Source organism: Schistocerca americana, chromosome 3, assembly GCF_021461395.2.
Source record: "Schistocerca americana isolate TAMUIC-IGC-003095 chromosome 3, iqSchAmer2.1, whole genome shotgun sequence".
Classification (NCBI taxonomy): domain Eukaryota; kingdom Metazoa; phylum Arthropoda; class Insecta; order Orthoptera; family Acrididae; genus Schistocerca; species Schistocerca americana.
The window spans coordinates 592116253-592139094 of record NC_060121.1 but is presented as its reverse complement, the minus strand read 5'-3'; positions in this window follow the sequence as shown (position 1 = coordinate 592139094).

Here is a 22842-nt window from a genome sequence, read left to right as displayed (position 1 = left end):
GCAATGTGTTTTAAGGCCCCCCCCCCCCCCCCCCCGACAGTGGGTGTAATTACCAACATGGGCTAACAGTGGTAAGGCAACAGTGCTACGAGGCAAAGTAGCCAGAAAAATTTATCTGTGAATAATTTTACCTTTAGATCCTTATATCTCATTGATTAAAGGTATGATAAACATGAAACTTAGTGCACAACTACTTAACAACACAAGATTTCCAGTATAAAATATCATTCATGTACTGCTTTCCAAATTTTTACAACATCATTTCAAACTTGATTTTTATAAAAATAAGTCACATTCAGTTAGCTTTTGAACATTTTTTCCATAATTGATTTCAAACTAATCACAGTTGGAAAGAGTGCTGTGTTTTCAAGTATCCAAAAAACAAATCCTATTTGATTTTTCAATGTGCTCAAAGAATACCTGAAGATGGCGGACAAATTTGAGGGAATGTACTGTGGCAACAGGCTACATTGCAGGAACCTGTTGTCTGCATTTCATTGTGTGTGGGATTTAATTTTTAAACATACAAGTAATATCTCACTATGGTGACGTTACTAACAGTTCAAAAGTGTTGTGGTGATAGCTGTTTACTTACAAAGCCATTTCCTAAATACCTGATCTCCGATTCTCCAACCTTTAGGTGTATTTCATAAGGAAACTCATATAGGTGGCAAGCAGAAAGTAATGTCAGTTTTGACCTCAAATTTCTCGACAGTGTAGTATATATTTTTTGAAGTTTTTCAGCCACTTTCTGCAGCTCATTTTCTGGGAATTGATACTGTTGGCCAGATGATAATATTGGAGGAACAGAGAGTGTGGAAGAGAGAATTTTTGTGGTACTCAATGAGCACCCTGCCCTTCCGCCCAATAAAATGAATGAGCTGGGCCTTGGGGATGCATAAATATTATCACTGCATCATTTTGTTCCGTTGCTATGTCAGTGTTGGTGATCCACCATTCATTATCATACATACAGGCAACATAATGGCCAAGTAACTCCATCAATTTCAGACTTCCCATGGTCGTGCTAGATGCTCTACCACTTGGGAACCTGGATTAAGTAACTCATCCATTATTGATGTTGCACAGCTGTCAGGCGTGACCCCTACGGTGATGGGGTTGCTGCTTCATATTCTTGAACCGGTAGTGACAATGTGACCATGGGCCAATGCAGTACAGTGAGATACTGCTTGTCAGTTCAAAAATGAAAACCACACGCAACAAAACATGGACAAAAAGTTGCAGCAATGTCATGGTACATTCTCTCATATTTGCCTGTCATTTTCAGTTATTGTTAGCACACAATGGAAAATCAAACATGATTTTCTGGAAAAACATGCTCTTTCCAACTGTGAATGCTTTGCACTCAGTTATAGAAAACAAATGTTCTAAAACCAAATTGAATGTGATCTATTTTTGTAATTTTTACAAAAACTAACTTTGAACTGATTTTGTAGAAATTTGGGAAACAGTATATGAACGATATTTTATATTGGAAAACGTTATGTTTCTAAATTGTTATCCAAAGTTTTGTTGTTTATCATGCCTTTAATCAATAAGATATAAGAAGTTAAAGTTAAAATTATTCACAGCGCAATTTTTCCGGCTACCTTTCCTTGCAGCATTGCTACTCTACCACTGTTAGCTCCTTGTTGGAAATTACACCTACTGTTCTATGGTGGGGGGTTAAAACACATTGTCTCAAATCAAATGAGACTGCTGTTGAAATTGTAATTGAAACCAGTATTTGTAAAAAGTGTTGAATATATGCTATTTTCACCGTTTCACAAAAATTATCATCTTTTGCCAAATGTGTAGATTACTGGAAAATAGTAGGTGAATGAAATTCTGTATTCTATATCTTTGTGCTACCAAGGTATTGTGCATTAAGTTTAATGTTCAACATTCATTTACTCTATGAGATACAAAGATCTGAGGTTTACATTTTTTTCATGCCGTAATTTTTGCGCCCAACTCTGATTCATATTATCTAGTATTGTTAGTTCGTATTGGATAATCAAATTGACTTTGTTTGTTATGAGCCCAGTTTGGAGAGTTTCATAGAAAATAGTTTCTTTCCAAAATCAGGTCGAAAATATCACATTTTTTACCTTCTTTTCTTCAATCTTGCACTTGATTTATTCAGTATTGGAAAGTGGCACTAAGTGAAACTTTATGTTTGAGTACCTTTTGTTGTTAGATTACTACAGCTCAAGTTTCACATTCATCATATCTTAAGTCCCTGAGATATAAGGAGCCAAAGTAAAATTTTTTCGGGCAATTTTGCCCAAAAATTTCTGGCTGAATGTCTGTCGTAAAATTATTTTAATAACTATTCTTAAGAGAACACATTAAGTCGTACAAGATGGCAAAATTTCATTTCTTTCCACAAAATATTACTTACGATATAACAGCTTAAAGTTGCGAGAAATTCACACTCGCTCTGCACAAAGTCATGCAAGGATTCAAACAAGTGACTATATATCAGGCATTATTGTTTTGATGAACATTAATCTTTAGCAATGTTCATTGGGGACATGAGTGAATGTTCTCATAAAATTTCATTAGAATTTCATGACAGTCTATCAGGAAAATGTGCTGAAAGTAGGCAATTTGACATGGAATGGCGCTATAAGCTTTTCCTTGTTGCACTTGGAAGCAATTACAGAAGTACTCTGGGCCAGCTATCATTGCTTCAGGCTCCTTTTCCATATTGTGATACCTGTGTCAGCATGAAATGGTGCTTAAAAGACCAGCTACTACTAAATGATTTCAGACTCTTCTTCTTTGCAATATATGAATTCATTTCGCATTACAATGAGGATTGTACATTCCATTTTTACAGTTCCTTACTACCCCAAATTGTACAATATTGGCCTTTTACAGTGTCTTTCATATGTCAGGGCTGTCAGCCAACGACTGAGTTTTTTTCCTAGAGATGTCAACAGCAAAGTCTCCAACTCTTGGGGATTACTTGGACCAGAGCATATCTCCTAAGCAGGGATGTAAGCGGCACGGGATAATCGCTCACTGCAGGTAGTGCCACAGTGTGTCACAATATGCCCCGCGTTTTGCTGATGCACTGAGTTCACCCCAGCACATGGTACATCTACAAAGAAAACAACAATTCCATGCACAGAAGGTGGGTCACAAATGTCTACAAAACTAAAAAAGAAAATTCCTTTTAAAAAAATTTGCAGACATCATTCGTCAAATTGAATGAGCAAGATACGAGGTCACTTCAAAAAATTCCAGCACTTTGTTCACAAATTTTTTGTTCGCTTACCTTTTACTAATAATGCATTCTCCCTACAAAAACTCTCCTTGACAATTGATATGCTGCTCCCAACACTGTTTTCGCTCCCGGGATTGGTCTTGGTACACCTCTTGGTGTATTGAATGAAGCACTGTCTGCGAATTTTCTTTTACATCGTCTATTGTTGCAAACCTTCATTGTTTCAATGGGGGTTTTCAACTTTGGAAATAAGAAGTAAAAAAAAAAGTCAACAGGGGCTAAGTCTGGAGAGTACAGAGGGTGAGGCAGCACAGTGATTTTGTTTTCTGTGCAATAATCAAGTGCCAACAGGGATGAGTATGCGGGTGTGTTATCATGATGCAAGAGCCATGAACTGTCGTGCCTCATTTCAGGTCACTCTCACATTTTCTCACAGGTGTCGCAACACATTCCAGTAGTACCATCAATTAACAGTTTACCCTTTGGTACGAATTCATAAATAACTAATCCTTCAAAGTCAAAGAAAACTGTCAGCATGGCTTTGACGTTTGACTTGACCTGACAAGCTGTTTTTGGTCTTGGAGAACCTCTCCCAACCCATTGTGAAGATTGAACCTTGGTGTCAACATCGTAACCATAGACCCATGACTCATCACCAGTTATGATTCTCTTAAGGAACATTTCATTCTCATCTGCACTATCCAAAAGCCCTTCACAGATTGCAAAACAAAGGTCTTTCTGGTCTTGACTTGTGAGCCATGGGCCGAACTTAATGGCATCGTGGTGCATTCCCAGATGCTCTGTCAAGATTTTATGACATGATCCAAATGAAATGTTACATTCTTCTGCAACCTCTCTGACAGTCAGTCATTGATTGGCGCACACAATTTCATTGGCTTTCATGACATGAACATCATCAGTAAGTATCGAAGAGCATACTGAACGACAGTCATCTTTAACTTCCATCCAGCCATTTTTAAAATGTGTTAACTATTCATAACAGTGAGAATGGCTTAAGCACTCATCACCGTAGGCTTCCTGCATCATTTGGTGTGCCTTTGTAAATGTTTATTGAGTTTCATGCAAAATTTAATGCAGATATGTTGCTCCTCTAACTTTCTCATCTCGAAATTCACAAACTGTGCAACACAACGTTCTATTCAGTACAACACTGAACAATAACTAACAGACATACATTAATGAAACTTCCGACAGGTACACATTAAACACAAGCGTGTGCAGGGATGCCAACCACATTTTGCTCTAATACATTGGTGGTGCGAAATTATGAATGTTTTGGAATTTTTTGAACAGACCTCATATAAGACATTGTTTTAAGCCAAAGTGATCTGTCCCCCACTTAGACAGATGATGACATGCACAATTTTATCCTACAGATTAACTAAATCAAGGTTAACTACTTTTCAACTCCCATTTTCAATAAGTCCTCCATCGTACACAAAAGATTAAATAATCTTTAAGTGTCTTGACTTGGTTTCAAGCTCTTACATGTACTTGAGCTTATATAAGTCTGTGGATTTGAATTGCACAACTGGTAAGAAAAAAACATATTTTTACACTGTTTTCTTCATACTATATAATTATTTTTTGAGTTTAGACACATAAGATTGTCCATCAGGTACATTCAAGGTTCACATGTGACCTGTTCAGCCTGTAACCAACTTTCTTTTAACTGTAACTCATTTTGTTTCTAATGTTCGATGGTATGACGAAATTACAGGAAGTTGCATATGTAAGTTGAAAGTGTGAATTATATTATGCATGAAAGTTAAATACATCATTGACTGATGAAATGTAAAGTTTGTATGTCTACTTTCACACTTTAAGATGTCACAACACGTTAGAATGTGGCGACCTGTGTCAAAGGACCGAAAAAACAGGAATTTTCAGTCAAAAATAAGAAAAGAAGCTGTTGTGCATTGCCATAGCAATCAAACGTAATACGACAAGGAATTTACTCTGAGACACTGGAATATGTTCAAGTATTTAATGGAGCAAAATTTGAATGAAAAATGATGAAGACATGAAAAATTCACAACGATGAAACAGCAAAAAGATATCAAAGTATTTGTCTAAGAAGAAATATGCGTAGAACGCTCCAACCAAGAAGATCCGGTGCGGGGAATATACAACTCTCACACGTTACGGGGACGCAGACGTGGAAACCAATGTACATCCGACGCCGCCAGCACCAGCTGATGTTCACCGGTACTGACATGCCTCCACATCTGCTCACCTATGCTACAAGAATTCTACACTGGGTGAGCATGAAACAAAACTTCATTAGTTTAGTACGAAGTGGTACAAGATACTGTTGAGTGAACTTTATTTGTGTAGTTATCATATTTAAAGTTAGTTTTAAATGCTTACAAGAGCTAAAGCATATGAAAGTATGGAAAATATACAACAGTTTGGAAACACTGAAGAACCGGCTATGGCCGTGATAGTTAACAAAGAAGTGCCTGACTGAGATGAGTTGGTAAATTTAATCAAAGCTCAAAGTGTGACTCTAAGTAAAGAACTAGGCTTAGTAAATTCTCAATTAAATATTCAAATGACAAATTTGGGTTTGCTAAGTGCCAAGGTCGACTCTCAAAGTGAAGAATTTAGTAATCTGTGCGAAGGCATGGGCACTTTGAAGACTGAGTTTGACACTATAAGTACTAAAGTAGAGAATTTAAAAGTAGATCTAAAGAATGAGTTTCAAACTGTTTGACTACTCATGTAAATCATATGTTTACCGATCTTAGTCAGAAACAGAATGATACCTTTCAAGATTTGTCAAAAAGGTTAGAACTTAACATTCAAAAAAATGTAATAATGTAGAATCCAAACTTATTGAAAAGTTAAGTGCTTTTGAAGACATGTACAATATTAAGTATAATGATGTAAGACATGGGTTGTATAGTTTGCAAGAGAGTGTAGATAAGCAGAATGAGTTTTCATTCATGGGTTTTCAATCATTCAATTGCAACTTTCAGGTGTCAGTACATGGGCGGACAATGTAGAAAGGAATTTCAAAGAGAAAATAGCTAACTCTGATATCAGGTTACCTTCCATTCAGAAAGCTGTTGCACTCAGTGACTGTTAATATTGACTTGTAAATTATAGATTGCAGTGATCAGTCATCCTTTTTAATTTTTTTTTAATTGTGCAATATTATTTTCGCTCAATGCATGTAATTCCCTGTTGGTCAGGCTTCATCCACAGTTCATTGAATACTCAGTTCACTGGATGAAGCCCAACCAACAGGGAATTACATGCACTGAGCGAAAATAATAGTGCATTGAGAATGGCTAGCTTCTAGCCAAAATCTAGATCTGCACAATAAAATTTAATAAGGACGACTGATCACTGCAATCTATAATTTACAAATCAATATAACTCTGATATTAAAAATATAATTGGTTTGGAGGAACAATTTGGGGAAATTATAGATCAAAAAGTTACTGAGAGAATAACATCCGAGAATGTATCGCCTATTCCTCCTTCTGAACTTAATGATACCAGGAAGGGTATGGACGACCTGTGGAAAGAGATTAAGCTTATCCAGGATAAAGTAGAAAAAAGTGTATCTTCACCTAACATTGTACTAACTAGTGAAGTTGTGACCGATTTACAATGGGGAGCTAATTCAGGGTTATCTAGACAATTCCGTAAATTTAAGCCAGGCAGAGATGTACATCTGACCCAGTTCTTAAAATGGTTTAACTAAGCATTACCAAAAAATTGGGAAGATTCTAAGAAGATCGAATTTGCTGTGGGGTACCTTCTAGAGGAAGCCTCAGAATGGGGTACAGTAAATATTGAGAATTTTTTCTCTTGGGGGGACCTTCCAAAGAAATTTAAAGAGAGATATTAGTCTGCCAGAGCACAAGAAAAGTTAATATCAGATCCATGGGGCCAGGGTGGAGTCAACTCCCCCTAGGAATGTTAACATTCTGAGTTAATGGGCGGAGTGACGACCGTCAGATCCCAAGTTGTTTTTGGTGTTTCTTCCAAAATAGTTTTCCTGCACCATAAAACTATCCTATTATTTTACTCCTTAAAAAAATCTGGCTGTGACCATAAAATAGAGACCAACTTCAGAGAATCACAGAAAAAAGTGATAGCTAAAGTAAACAGAGTTATATTTGTAGAAAATGTAATATGATGTGAATAATTGAACAATTGTTATACCGAAGCATATAGCTTTTCTATTTATACCTTTATGGCACCCCATACCATCACGCCGGGTGATACGCCAGTATGGCGATGACAAATACACGCTTCCAATGTGCGTTCACCGCGATGTCGCCAAACACGGATGTGACCATCATGATGCTGTAAACAGAACCTGGATTCATTCGAAAAAATGATGTTTTGCCATTCGTGCACCCAGGTTCGTCATTGAGTACACCATCGCAGGCACTCCTGTCTGTGATGCAGTGTCGAGGGTAACCACAGCCATGGTCTCCGAGCTGATAGTCCATGCTGCTGCAAACGTCGTTGAACTGTTTGTGTAGATGGTTGTTGTCTTGGGAATGTCCCCATCTGTTGACTCAGGGATCAAGACATGGCTGCACGATCCATTACAGCCTCGTGGATAAGATGCCTGTCGTCTCCACTGTTAGTGATATGAGGCTGTTGGGATCCAGCACGGCGTTCCGTATTATCCTCCTGAACCCACCGATTCCATATTCTGCTAACAGTCATTGGATCTCTACCAACGTGAACAGCAATGTCGCGATACGATAAACCGCAATCACGATAGGTTACAATCCGACCTTCATCAAAGTTGGAAACGTGGTGGCATGCATTTCTCCTCCTTACATGAGGTATCAAAACAACGTTTCACCAGACAATGCTGGTCAACTGCTGTTTGTGTACCGGAAATTGGTTGGAAACTTTCCTCATCTCAGCACGTTGCAGGTGTCGCCACCGGCGCCAACCTTGTGTGAATGCTCTGTAAAGCTAATAATTTGCATATCACAACATCTTCTTCCTGTCACTTAAATTTCACATCTGTAGCATGTCATCTTCGTGGTATAGCAATTTTAATGACCAGTAGTGTATTTCAAACGAACATTGTCATCACAAACGTGCCAGTGCGACATGATTTACCATGGTGGTCATGTGTAAACAAAGAGATTTGACACTACAATTGCGAGCTAAAGAAACTGTGTGATAAATTTAGCCATTTACATTTGATAGACTTAAGTAAGATGAGTCATGATGAACACACAAAACATGGATTCCACTTAAACAGGAAAGGGAAAGCCAAGCTAGTTTCCCACATAAGCAAACTGTGCGAGAAAGACAGTGTGGAGAAAGCTGCAATTGCTCTGTGCTACAACCATGAGACTTTTTTAGAATAAAGGACCATAATAATAGTTTTCAGGGATGTATTTCGGACATGACTGAGTCCCGTTCACGCAAAGAAAAGCCAGGCTGTGAAATAAGTGATCAGTCATTGCAGGTCAGTTCTAAAAAACCAGTGTATGCAAAATGTCGTAAAAAGTGTAACTCAAACAATTTCGGATATGACTGAGTCCCGTTCACGCAAAGAAAAGCCAGGCTGTGAAATAAGTGATCAGTCATTGCAGGTCAGTTCTAAAAAACCAGTGTATGCAAAATGTCGTAAAAAGTGTAACTCAAACAATTTTGATTCGTGCAAGATGGTAAATAAACAAGAAGGGATAACACCCTTAAAGTTAATGCACTTAAATGTGCAATATCTCAGAAACAAATTAGACATTCTGCAAATATTCATAGAGGAACACTTGCCACATGTACTAGTAATAACGGAACAGGGGCTAAAATGCAGTGAAATAATATATTATAGATTAGAAGGTTACAAACTAGCAAATAGTTATTGTAGGCAAAACCATAAAGGTGCTGGTGTGGCAGTTTATGTTAATAAGGATATAGAAGCTAAAAAAAAAATCCTTTCTTGAACAGCACACCAAAGAAGGATCAATTGAAATGACAGGTATTGTACTCCACAGTAATGATCTTAAGTTACCAAAGCATAAAGTGATTGGAGTATATAGGCCATCAAATGCTGATGTAATGCTGTTTATGAATAAACTGAGTAGTGTTGTTGGTCAGGTCGGTTCTAATGACCTTGCTATTTTAGGTGACTTTAATATAGATGCAAACACAAATAGATAGTAAACTTGAAACTCAGTGATGTACTAATCTCATACAATCTTGTAAATATAGTGAAATCTGACACCAGAGTGACGGACACATGTTCCACTAGAATAGATTATGCTATAATCAACAAAGATGTTATAGATAAGGTAAATTACAGTAACTTAGATTTTCTTTATTCTGACCACTTCTGTCAGGTGATAGAATGCAAAAATTTAGTTGTGCCTAAAATAACAAAAATTGTGCTACAGAAACGAATGCTGAATACCTCAAAATGGAATTCTGTGTACCAGGTAAAAGGGTTGGATGAGAAATGGAATGAAATCTACTCAGCCCTACTGCATCATTATGAATATAGTTGTCCAGTCAGAGAAATCCAGAAGGTAGTTAAACGCTGTCAAAATGGAAGTAATCCTAGACTGAAACTCGCAACAAATCTGATTAGGCTCAGGCAGCAAGTACATGATCTAAACCAGCCTTATAAAGCTACTACTATGCAGGTTTTCAAGGAAAAATACAATAGGGCCAAGGAAACTTTTAAAACTGAAATTGTTAACCTAAGGAAGCAGATTAACAGCAAAACAATAGAACAGTCTGACAACATAAGCAAAGCATCTTGGAAGCTGATTGACAAATACCGATAAGGTCCCAACAAGATGAACATGGAACCACTCAGCATAAGACATGATGGTAACATCATAAAAAAAACCAGATACTATTTGTAATATTTTTAATAACTACTACATTTCTGCGAACAATCAACCCATATTATAGATTCACATGTAGAGACCCAATGCCATCTCACCCAGTGTACCGAATTTGAATTTGTGGAAGTGAATGAGCAGGAGGTTCGCAGGGCAATGTTATTTATTATTATTCTGGATTTACAATGTGAGTACATTTTTCCAGCACCTATTCTAGATTACAGTAAGTCACTAATTATTGTTCTCCACTCTTCTCTATTTGTCCATAAATCTTCAGGAATGTTGTTCTTCCTCATTGCTGACTGAACTCCCTGTATCCATGTATCAGGTGGTCGTCCCCTTTTTCTTCTTCCAATTGGTACCCAGTCGATTATGCATTTTGGTATCCTTTCCTGTTCCATTCGTCTGATGTGTCCATACCATTTAAGTTGTTTGTGCTCGATGAAATCAATAATTGAATTTTTACATTTCATCTTGTCTCTGATTACTTCATTTCTTATTCTTTCTCGTCTTGATATTCTTGCTGAACGTCTCCAGAAATCCATTTCTGTGGCTAATAATTTTGATTTCAGTTGCCATTTTGTTGTCCACACTTCTGAACCATATGTAATAATGCTCCTAACTATTGTTTTAAAAATCCTTATTTTGTTATCAGTTGTTATGTGTTTGTCCCAGAGAATTCCATTCAATAAAGAGATTGTCGTCTTTCCAGAATTTATTCTTGATCTAATTTCTTTGTCCTGTTTCCCATCATTTGTAATTTTCACACCTAAATATTTATATTCCTCAGTAGCTGTTATTGTTCCCATCCCTTCTTCTAATATTAAGTCTCCATTCACTCCACCAATTACCATGTACTTTGTTTTATTCATGTTTACATTTTGACCTGATTTTTTATATTCTTGAATCAATTTTCTGGTCATATACTCTATGTCCTCATTGTCTTGGGCTATAATCAGTTGGTCATCTGCAAATTGTAACGAGTATATTGTTCTATCATTTATTGGTATTCCCATAGCGTGACATTTTTTCTTCCAATTCTGTAAAGTTACTTCTGTATATATTTTATACAATGTAGGTGAGATGCTACATCCTTGACGTAATCCTTTTCTGACTTGGAATCCATGTGATAGATATAGGGCAATGTACATGCTAAAGAAAAAATTTTCGTCTGGATGGGATGGCGTATCCAGTGCTATTACTAAAGAGTGCTTAAAAGAAATATCTAGACCTCTCACTCACCTGATTAACTGCAGCATTAGAGAAAACATGTATCCAACAGTTCTAAAAATGAGTGTAGTGAAACCAGAGTATATTATTAATTTCCACTTTTAGTAAGATATTCGAAAGCGTTATCCTTTCTCAGCTAAGTGCCTTTTTCACAAAACATAAACTGGTAGTAGATTCGCACCATGGCTTCAGAAAAGAGCTAAGTACAACCACAGCAGTTACACAGTTCATCCATGAAGTTTACTGTCTGTTGGACCAGTAGGTGCAGACTGCAGGTATATTTTTGGACCTGGCAAGAGCATTTGATATGGTAAACCATAGGGTACTTCTTAAAAAGCTAAAATCTTATAGTATTGGGGATCAAGCCATGAATCTTCTAACCACATACCTGCTGAATCGTAAGCAAATCACTAAATTATCATACAAACTAGATAACAAAATCATGAACTCCCAGTCCACAAGTGAACCTGTATTACAAGGTGTACCACAGGGCTCAATCCTTGGACCCTTTCTCTTCCTTATATATATTAACGACATTGCTCAACCCATTAACTCCCATATTGTAAGCTATGCAGATGACACATCAATCTTATTCTATGGGAGTGAATCTAATGAGCTAGAATCTCTTGCTACCAGTGGTGTAACAGAAGTAACAAAATACTTCAATGATCAGGGACTCAAGGTGAATGTCCCCAAGTCTCAACTACTGGCGTTTAAAACAGGCAGTTCCCACCACAACAATATGAATAGTGTGTGTAATATCTCTGCAACAGAAAATGGTAACTGTAAATTCCTGGGTGTGTATGTTGATGAAAATTTGTGTTGGACATACCACATTAATTTCATATGCGGAAAAGTCAGTAGTGCCGTATATCTCCTCAGCCAGCTCGCAAAGATAGTTCCTAGCCAAACACTGAAATTAGTATATTATGGAACACTTTACCCCTTTCTCAATTATGGAATTGAACTATGGGGCTGTGCAGCTGATGTACATTTAAAAAAAATACTACTGCTACAGAAAAGAGCAATAAGACATATACATGGGACGGGACATAGAGATTCATGTCATGAAGTGTTTGTGCAGCACAAATATCTGACAGTATTTTCTCTGTAGATCTTCAAAATAGTTATATTTTTTATAAGTCAACCAACAAAAGCTATCAAGGGCAGTGATGTACATGATCACAACACTAGAACAAAGTGTAAGTATTTCCGTAACAGAACAGCGTTAAACATGACTGATAGAAGTCCATATATCAGTGGTTTGATATGGTATAACAAGCTACCAAACGCTCTAAGAACGTACACAGGAAATGGTTTTAAAACAAAATTAAAATCCATTCTAATAGAAAAATGTTAATATTCTTTCAACGAATTTGAAGATAGTGATTGCAACATGAGGCATTAGCATATCAGTTGTAATGTGATAAATGTAAAAAATAGACATAAGAAGCAACAGCTACAGAATATAGTGTATTTTATAAGTGTAAATATAACCATAGTATTAAGTCTGACGTTTGCAAAAGCCATCATTACGATGGCTCCACGCAAAGAAAATGTAAATATATAAATAAATAAATAAATAAAAGCTGTGGGACAAGCTTGGTGGTAACACGATGGATTCCAATATATTGTGTCAGGATTTCATGACATGATCCAACTGAAATGTTACATTTCTCTGCAATCTCTCAGACAGTCAATCTTCGATTGGCACACACAATTTCTTTCATGTTCCTCACATGAGTGTCATTTGTACACGTTGAAGGACGTCTTGAGTGAGTCATCTGTAACTTTGGTTTGGCCATTTTTAAACCGCAAACCATTTGTAATACTGGGTATGGCTTAAACTTTCATTGTCATAGGCTTCCTGCAGATGCTTTGCTCCTCTAACTCTTCCGTCTCAAAATACACAAACCGTGTGACACAACATTCTTCTCAATACAACACTGAACAGTAACTAACAGACATAGAGAAATGAAACTTCTGGCAGTTATACATTAAACACACGTGTGTGCAGGGATGCCAACCACATTTCACTTGAACACACCATTGGCGCAAAATTACGAATGTTCCAGAATTTTTTGAACAGACCTTTTACTATCAAAGGGAGAGGCACCTGTGAAAGGACACATACCATGCACCAGCTGTTACGTAAATACTATTCAGCCTTCTGCAGTGGTATGACTACCACCCAAGTTATCAGTTAGGATGAACAGGCAAAGACAGAGGATGTATACTGCTGACACACAATATCCTGTTGCTGAGCATGCTGTATAACAAGACAGTTGTGATCTCAGTGCCTGTCTCATCACATGCTTCATCTGGTTTCACCCACCTCTCATCAGTTCCTCAGAACTCCACAGGTGAGAAATGGCATTCTTGCCACCCACCTGGTCTAAATTTACATTAATTTCTGTGATGCGGTACTTCTTTTTGACAGCTATACCTTTTACTTGCTCACTCTTATAGGTCCATATCTTTTATTTTCTGACCTGTCTATTTTTCCCTGTGCCAACTCATCTGTCTGCCACATATGATGCACCTTATTGGTGATGCATTCTTATTGATCCTTGCAAGATATCTTTCAGTGATCTCTTTCTTGTTTATTGCCCTGTCTTCTACCTTTAAGGTCTCAGATTTTGAAATATTGACCAGTGCAGGCATCAACAATCAGTCTTCCTTTCTATTCAACCCTTCTGCCAGAAGAAAGAGCCACTGACTCTGAAAACTTGCACCTTTCCATATCTTTTATTTGTGTATTCTCTTGCTGTTTAAAGAGCCTGTTTGCAAGAGGCTCTAGAATGGGCACCACATACTACTCATATTACCCATTTCTGTGTTTTTTGCTGGTGAATAGTTACCCAAAATAAAATGCCATAACAGATTTTTGAATGAAAACACAAAAAGTAAGCCAACTTCTGACATTTCCATCTCCAAAATCTGATATTTGTAATGCAGACATTTAAGATCTTACATGTGACTTCCAGTTCAAGTAATTATCAATGTAAACACCCAAGAATTTAGAATATTGTTTTTCATTTATTGTGTTACCTTCATGCATTATCTGTAATGATGTGGCCAGACCATGTGCAGTACAGCATTGCATGACTTGTGTTTTATATGAGTTGAGTGGCAATCATGTAAAGATAACATGTTATTAATATTCAAGAAAATTTCATTTCCTTTGTCAAGTGTTTTTAAGAGTATTCCTAGAACCATTTTTTCCCTCCTAAGTTATATGATGGCAAATCATTTACATACAAGGACAAGAGAGGGAAGTCTTGATCCCAGAGAGTGTATTCCAAGGTACTGGACTGAGGAACGCTCATCAGCAGCACCTGGTTGTTGATGGGTTGGATGGGAATTAGACACCTCTCACAGGCCACAAAAACCAGAGAAAACATTCTGATTGCAAAACCAGCTACGATAAGCCTTACAAGCGAATAGTGGATAAAATACCTGCTTTCAAACATGCGAGAAGCCTCAGACAGTGTGGATATAATGGAAGACGACCCAGCAATTCCCAAGGGCCAAAACTTGGTACATTGACTATACAGATACTGACAGTCAAGCTGGAAGAAGTGGTGGCCTTGTTGAATAGGAGGATATTGGATATTCTAGGTTTGTCAGAAACCAGCTGGAAGGGTAAAGGAAGTAAGGAATTTAGGAGTGCGAATAGGCTGTATTGGAGTGGGAATGAGGAAGAAGAAAGGCATGTAGTGGCATTATTTATGAGACATTGTATGAAATGGGGAGTGGAGGGATTAAGTAACAGGATGATGAAAGTCACAGTGAAAGTGTAAGGGAAGGGTACGGAAATTCTGCAAACACTAGTTTCTCCCAGAGAGGGGAAGGATTTTGAAGAGGAACTGCAGAGACAACTAATTGCACAAAAGATCATGACGATGGCAGATATAAGTGCATGCATGGGCAAGAAAGGAGAAAAGTATGAGGAAGCATTGGGAATGGAAGGGTGGAAGAAGAAGCAAGGAAGAAAAGTATTGGACTTTTGAAACAGGAATGGTTTAGGAGTTGGCAAAATCTGGTTTAAAAACAAAATTCATAAGGTAACAACCATGATTTTTTGTGTAAATATGTAGTAGACTACATGTTATGTCAAGGTTATACCTTCTGAAGCCTTTGATAGTGATCACTGTCTTTCAGTAGTGGCAGTAAGGGGATTAAAGAGGAAAATGGAGCAGAAAGACAAGAAAGAAGGATAAGGGTGTGGAAGTTGAAAAAAGAAAAATGCAAGGAAGTATTTGAGAAAGTAGTAAAGAGCAACATAGCAAATGATGAAATGAAGTCAATAGAGGAGGAATGAGAAGGCTAAAAACAATGATGGTGGAAGCATAAGAAAAACGGTGCGAAGAATCAGTGATAACAAAAGGTGGAAAGAAACACCCTGGTAAAATGGTAGAGAAAAGGTGGAAGCTGCAAAGAAAAATAAACCATTCCACATATGCTTTCAAGAGAGAGCAGAGGAAGAAGCAAGAAAAAACTATCATGAGAAAAAGAAAGTGGTTATGAGAGTGGCAGGAGAATACAACTGCAAATGGATGGGAGAGTGGACAAAAATGATGGAAGAGGACAGTGAGAATGCAGTGCCACTCCACCCTTTATGTAATGAATTAAACATATAACATCAGTCAATGTCATACGCAACACTAAGTTGATGAAAAATTTCAGACATGTATGTATTTTAAGAGGACAATAAAAAATTAAGAAAAATAGATCCACAGCCTTCCAAACTGTAGAGATGCAGAGGTGCAAGCATAGTGCTCAGCAAAGTGCTCGGCAATTGCATTTTCATTGGGAGACAACATGCCATTGATGTGAACCCAGGGTCACCCGTTGGGGTCTGGTTCCCAAAAAGTCATTTGATTTTGATCCAGACTTGGGAAGGTGACATATGGCACCCAGTGATTGAGCCGTATCTCTCCCAACACTCCTGTTTCCGACTTTGTATAAGCTGGCAAACGTGGGCACACAGGGAGATAGGCATCTACTCCTTGGCATACATGGGGAGTTAACGACGCAGACATCGGCAAAGGGATCCTTGTGTTGTCAGGGGGCTACAACCAACAGGGTACATGGCAGCCCCACCACAATGGGCTGGCTACCGTGCTTTAGCAATGCATGGTTCATCTTCATGCCATTTATTGTTTGTCATCTTCTATTACCGAGCTGCTGCCTCGTTTTTTTATTCCATTTACTGGTGTCACTAACTTCCTGCCTCACTTGCCCATGAGTGGCAGCAGCAGCGCGTATCGATAAGTGCACTGTTGTACCATTTCTGGAGTGACCGATAGTATTTCTGGGTTACCATGTGTCTGGCAGACAGTTGGAGACAGACCAGCAGTGCAGTCGGGACGCAGCAGCAGTGAAGTCGGGGATGGAGCGCTGGTGAGGTGCGGACAGCCAGTGCTCGCCGACCGCTGGCGACACACGTGCACTGCTCGACGGAGGGAGATTGGAGCAGGACGACCATTGGTTTGTCGTTCAGTTGGTCATCTCATTGGCCGGTGTATATTTGCTCCTTTCACTGTTTCTGGGCCTGGGAGTTGGTCCGTTAGCATGAAGCTGGTGGCGTTCACGCGCGGTTGGAGTGTGAGGGGCTGTTCCCATTGCTATGAGGTCTGTGGCTCACTGATCCTGGACACAAAAGTTGAGCCTTTACTTAATCTACCAGCCAGCCCCAACTGTTCACATTGTGTCATTTGAATTTTGTTGTGGGCTGTTGGGACATTCCCGGGAGCAAAAACGTGTGTTTTCAAGTTGGCAAAATTCTAGCCGCCCTCCTGTGGAGCTTAACTTGACTTGATTATTTTCGCATTGAACTGCACCAGCGGAATCTTCTGCCTTGTGGCCGTTAATGTTCTGGTTACTTGCCCTGGCCATTGACATAAATTGAGGCAGTGTATTTTCCTCGTCGTGTTGTGGCTGTCCAGCATGGCATGTGGTTTGGCAGCTGAATGTGTAATTCGTTGTGGGTGCTGATATCTCCTGCATTGTTCCACTGAATTCCCTGTTGTGTGCTGGTTGGGTAGAGTGGAAGTTATCCTGTTGCTTGGTCCTTTGACTGTCTGTTGGTTGGGTTGCTGTCGGATTGATAATTGTTGGGCTGGCTGCCTGTCTCACCTAAGCAAGCATTAATGTTTGAATTCCAGACCGATGCTTGGAAACTTCTGAGCGCCATTTGATGTGCTGCCTTTTCTTATTTGTCCTTGTTGTTTGTTTATGTATGGCTTCTAGCTGATTTTAAAGTTGTTTTGCCCTTAGGGCATGAGAGTGTTTGGGCCTTCAGCCTAATTTAGAGAAAAGTTTTAAGATAAGACATTCTGCCTTTTAAATTCAAATTCCTGTTTTGGTCTTAAGTTATTGGCCTTCAGCCGATTTTAAATTAAAGTTGTTTTGCCCTTAACGCACGAGATTGTTTGGGCCTTCAATCTAATTTAGAGAAATGTTTTAAGATGAGGCCTTCTGCCTTTTAAAATTCAAATTCTTGTTTTTGAGTCTTAAGTGATTGGCCTTCAGCTGGTTTTAAATTGAAGTTGTTTTGCCCTCGAGGCATGAGAGTGAATGGTGCATTTAGCCAGGAATTAAGTTCTAAATTAATGTTTGGCTTGCTCTGGTTTTAATGTTTTCTTTACTCTTGTAATGTTTGTCAAATGAATAAAGTAGTACGTTCAAGTGCAACTGATAGTCACTCATTTTGGCCCCTCTCCACAAATTAAACTATCTGCCCTGCAGGTAGTACAGCTCTTTTGAATGAGACTGTTTCAATAATTTCTGAGCTTAGAGAGAGAGGTATCATCAAATAAGTATGGAGACAGTAGTTTGAGAACTGCACAAACCAACATGCAAAACATACCCTCGTAGGAATGTTATGATTGAAGGTTTGGATGACTTTTGGCAGGCTGATCTTGTAGATATGAGGGAATATTCACATGAGAATAAGGGGTTCAGATATGTTTTAACAGTTATTGATACATATTCCAAATTTGCCTGGCCATTACCTGTTAAAACAAAACTGGGTAGAAAGTTGCAGATGTGTTTGAGTGTTTGCTACAGACAAGGAAAAATCGATGGGCATACAACCTCCAAACTGATCACAGTGGAGAGTTTGACAATAGGCATTTCACGAACATGATGCAGCGGTATTGGAATACATCACTACTCAACATTCACCCACCTGAAGGCAAGTATTGCGGAACTTCGGAACAGAAAAATGAAAGGTCAAATGTGGATGTGTTTTAACCTTTGCAGCTCATACAAATGGACAGATATCCTCGCAGGAATAATTGCTCAGTATAATAGAACCAAACATACATCAATGAAAATGAGACCAATCAATTTTTGTGATAATCAACTCACGGATACAGTGTACAATTGGATTAAAATGCTGGATCCACACAGACAGAAATTTAATGTAGGCAATTTGAAATGTATCTCAAAACATAAGACAGCATTTGAGAAATCATACCTACTGAACTGGTCAATAGAGATATTTACAGTTTCAAAGGTGCAAAGAAAAAATTCTAGAACTTATATCTTGAAGTATAATAAAGGTGAAGAAATTGCAGGTTGCTACACCAAGGAGTTGCAGAAAAGCCCAGAACCGGATATGTTTCTTGTGGAGAGAGTCATAAGATGTCCGGGAAACAGAGCACTAATCAAATGGCTTGGTTTTCCTGGCACAAAATAGTTGGATTGATGCTAACAATTTGCTATGTAATGGGATGCACGGTCCACAAGCACTGCAGTAGCACAGTAGCATAACATGCATGCTAGGAAGAACATTAGATGAGGTGGTGGTGTTCTAGACAAACTACCAGTGGAATTACACATACTGGGATATAACTACTGTGGACCTGGTACAAAGCTCCAGAAACACTTGGCACAATGTGCTAAGGGGGTTAGTCTACTTGACGAGGCATGTACGGAACACGGCATTGCATATGCTGCAAATAAAGATTGCTCAAGTCATCACACTGCAGAAAGAATTTTTGCTGATAAGGCTAAGGCAATATGCAGAAGAAAGGATATTGATATAGGTCGATGCATTGCAGCATTTGCAGTTAAGAAAACCATCCGTGGAAAAATGAAGTTGGATTTAGGATTGATGAATTTCAAGCAAGTTATGAATGCTGCAAGTTGTGCACTAAACAGGAAAAGCTGTTTCAAGAACTGTATCCTGACAGCAATGTATGCAGCTAAAAATGCTCTGAAGCAGGAAGGTGCGGGAAGAAGAAGAAGAGATTCAGTTAAAGCACCTCGAGATCTACCAGTACCCAAGAAGTCTGATGGTTTCTTCCATTCCTCACCCCAGCTCTCTCCGCACTCTCGGCTGGTGGTGCCGCAGCTATTACTTGAACAGTCAAGAATGCACAACACAAAACACCCAAGCACAGTTAGCAGAGGCAAGAAGACATACCGCATGATGGAGCCACAGCTATCGGAAAAAGACTATACTTGCAACCATGTAGGAAATGGCTTGGTCTATTCATAAATTTTAAAAATAGTCCATTAGTGGTCCTATAAGATCAACCACTCACAACTAGTGATCTTCTTAAGTCTGCCAGAAAAAAATTAAACATTCCAAGATTCTGTGGAGTGTTTATGTGGGATACATTACCAAAGACTGTGTAAAACTGGTGAATGTGGTATTGTGAATTTAGATGTTGCTGGAGGTCCCAGCACCCTGGGTGTCATATGTTATGAAAAATGCAGATACCATCTACTATTTCAGCTCTTTTGGTGATCTGAAACTGCCAGAAGAATTACAGAGGTACTTCACTCACAGAAGCCATGTGTTCTACAATTTTTAGGACTTTAGTACACACCTCTGTGGACATCTATGCATTATGTTTCTCTTGACATTTACAAAGAAGAAGAAGAAGAAGAAGAAGAAGAAGAAGAAGAGGAATATATATAAGGAGGAGCTTTAAACATTCCTTCATCAGTTGAGGTTCAGATGCAATGTCATACACTTTGCTGTTAAAAGAACAATCATCTGTATTGCATGCAAATTACTTCCCACCAATTGATTTGAGGATTGGTGAATGGAGTATTGCATTGATTGGACAGGAGACATACAACAGCATCCCAAATATCACTGGTTAAAAAGACATTGTGGAAATAGAACTGGGTGCATACGATATCAACGATATAAACAGTCTTAAAACAGTCTGGAAAAGGTATTGAGTTATATGCAAACATCACTACACTTAAATCTGAAATAAGGACTGTAAATGTGATTATTGATTTTAGGCAGAAAGGTTCAATAGGGCATCTACTGAGTTTCACTAAAGGCAGGTTTTAAAGAAGGATCCTATTAAATTTTACAAGTCAGATCAGACTGTAGACATACTGCACGTCAGCACAATCCGAGTCGAGTGTAACATTGCATTGAACTTCTATCTCAACGACAGTTTGATTCATACTATTTACAGATTCTTCCCCTCAGTTGCAACAGGTTATAAGATTGTTGAGACTCCTATCAATGCAATACACTTTCCAATGACACTTTAGACATTGGACTATTTGGAGTTGTATATTGTGGATTAGATTAATCAACTTGCTGATTTTTGTGATGAGGAAATCATTGTACAATTACATCTAAGGCAGGATGGGTATACAGTATAAAACCAGTGCACAGAATCCACAGCACGTCACTTCGCTGCTGAACCCCAAAGTGATAACATGTGCAAACTACAAGTTTCTTAAATCAGTTCGCTTGAAAGCTCGCAATGATGTCCGCATTCAGTATAACCAGTCCAGTAGAGTATGATGAGTGAATTATATGTGAGGAATACTTCTCACATAAATCTTCGCTTCAACCACATTTAACAAGAATGATGAAATAAGGATTTTCATCCAGCACCAAGACACACTGACATTTCCCTAAGAGAGTTTCATATATTTGGAGGGGTCATTCAAGAAAACCAATGGCAGCAGTACAGTGGGAGCCAAGCTTATATGTAACGCTTTAGCATTTCTGTTTCAGGGAATATGTTATGAACTCAAAGGGTCTGAGATCAACCGTATGTGCAATGTCGGCATAACATCAACCCTTAAAACATATGTGTCTACATCACACACGGACTTGAATAGCTTACAAAATATGGGATGGTTTGTAGACGAGGGTGTGAGGGGCCCTCAATGGCTACTATGCACCAGAAGCTCAGTATCTGCTGGCATAATCTATATCACTTCAGGTGGGGGAGTTACCTTCATAGTCTCAGATGTTATTGAATTTAGTATATGTTAAATTCAGAATTAAGAAACATGCATTTTTTTGTTTTCTCCAAAAAAATTCCTTCCTCAAGATACAGGCCTCCAAAGATGACACTGCGCAACACCATTTTGAAGATGCAAATTTCGGAAATTTTTTTTAAAATGCTGTATTGCTGCAACAGTTCATACTATTTTATTTGAAAGATAATTGCTTTATTATTACAATGGTATCCTTCGTTTGGACATATCTGTCAAAGTTCTTTTACTGTCATCTTTTGAATTTTTTTATAATTTACAGAAGAATATTTTTTTTTTCAAAAATGCCAATCCAGAGAAGTTAAAATTTTTGCTGTTGTATAGTACCATGTAGTACTATACCCTCTGTAAAGGAGAGCTTACAGTTTTAAAAAATCTTTTTTTTTTTTTTTTTTTTTTAAATTTCGAGGGTAATGTATGTCTTCAGTGGAGTCATTTCTTACTAATTTCTTTGTTACAATGTTTATTTCTATTGTGTTTGTTGCAGTTATTTCTTATCACTTTCATTGTTGCAGATATTTCTTACACTTTGTTTTAGTTTCTTGTCAGTATCTTTGTTGTGGTTTTTGTATTGTAGCTGTTCAGTGCTAATTTTTTTACTGAAGAGGCTTCTAAGAAATCTGAGACTATCCAGTGAATCAGTCAACTACAGAGGTAACTGTTAGTCCTGTTAAGAAACCGTAGTCAGTGAAGTCGAGTCATAAGCTCTATGCGTCAAGAAAGTGCAGAGAAATTACTAAAGCTATGGATGAATACACTACAGCAAAGCTAAACACACTCTTTAAAAGTAGAAATTCAATCTTCAGAAGAAAATGAACCAAAGCACTCTTGCACCTCTTGCCAGGAATTATCACAAATATAAATTCAGCTGTTGAATATTGTGCAGCCTACAGCGAAAATGTGAAAGTTTTAACTTTTATTCCAGAGACGTTTTCAAAGAAAACAGTTTTAAACCATGTTCTATCAGTATCAAAGTACATGGTGGACAAATCAAGAAATGTGAGGTCTGTAAAAGGAGTCTTTGGAAGACCAGATCCCTATTATGGTCATCCTGTAGAAGCAGCTCAAGTTCAAATAGTGCAGTTATTTTATCTGGAAGATAAATGGGAGTGTTCTCACCAGAGTGCCAACAAAAAAGACACTATAACTGTAACAGTTGAAGGTCAAAAAGATGTGAAAGTGAAGAGGTACATGACTTGCAGTATCAAAGAAACTTTTGCAATTTATAAGTGCAACTATACA